Below are 1,116 nucleotides of genomic sequence, written 5' to 3' on the forward strand. Positions count from 1 at the left end.
TCCCCTTTGGTATCTGGAAGACACAGGACACCATTAGGATACCCAAATTTGTGGCTCAAGCCCATTTTATAATGTGTCTTTGTGTTTGCATGACTGATATACATCTTGTTATTTACTTTAATTCATTTCTAGATTATTTATAATACTTAATACAGTGTAAATGTTATGTAAATAGCTCTTATACTATGTCATTTTGGAAATAATTACAAGAAAAATCTATACACATTCAGTACAGACACTTTTTTCTTGAATGTTTTTGATGTGTTTGGTGTATTCATAGATAAAGAACTAATGGATATAGAGGACCAAATAAACCTACTTTTATGAATACTCTAGAAATTTCTCTATTACAAGAATGAAATCTCCCACTGTGTATGCAGAATTTTTGTTATAATTAGATTGTTCATGTTGATATATATAATATATATATATATTATATATATATATGTCTTGGGTAGATTACTTTAATTTTCAGAAGATAGAATTGTCCTTTCTTTCTGTCTTTTTAGCTGTTAATGTCAAAAATTTGAGTTTTAGTTCATCTGAAAACCAAGAAAAAAAGCATGGGAAGCACTAATCATGAAATTCAAAATTATCTAAAAATAATTTAATTTCTTAAGATATAAAGCACTAAAGTCTAAAATTATATCTCCTCTAAATTTGAAAATTAAAATACATTGATTTTAAAATCCAAACATTAAAACAGAAGGTAATATTTAAGTGTCCTACTTATTTTTCTTTATTCTCTACCTCTCCATTTACAATAAAAACTATGCCTTGGGCCTGGACTGAAGGTTACACAGCAGGTTTATTCTGTCTCTTTTTTCTATAGAGCAAATGTGGGACCACTGCCTGTGGTACAAACTAGGGGGTCCTTTTGAAATTTATTTTTTAAAGTGATGTATAAAAAATATAAGAGTTGTACATATTAATGCAGTACCATGTACAGTAATGTTAAATACATTCAAGTTTCTTTTGAATTTCTTATATTTTCTGGACATCAGCCCGTTATGAGATATATATGTTACAAATATTTCCTCCTTTCTTTAGATTGTTTCTGAGCACTGTTGATCGGTTACTTTCTTCTGCAGAAGCTTTTAGTTTGATGTTATTCCA

At 28.5% G+C, this 1,116-nt stretch overlaps 1 non-coding gene across 1 annotated transcript; it reads right to left on the reverse strand.

The window, feature by feature from the left end:
- Positions 1-744: 744 nt before the first annotated feature.
- On the reverse strand, positions 745-874 carry LOC147829907 (small nucleolar RNA SNORA51). The gene has a single exon (XR_015447496.1). It is a non-coding gene; the product is annotated as a small nucleolar RNA SNORA51 (small nucleolar RNA).
- Positions 875-1,116: the final 242 nt, after the last annotated feature.

This window comes from Heterocephalus glaber, unplaced genomic scaffold (genome assembly GCF_053883595.1).
Source record: "Heterocephalus glaber isolate CG9 unplaced genomic scaffold, H.glaber_assembly_v1.0 deba00000347, whole genome shotgun sequence".
NCBI classification, from domain to species: domain Eukaryota; kingdom Metazoa; phylum Chordata; class Mammalia; order Rodentia; family Bathyergidae; genus Heterocephalus; species Heterocephalus glaber.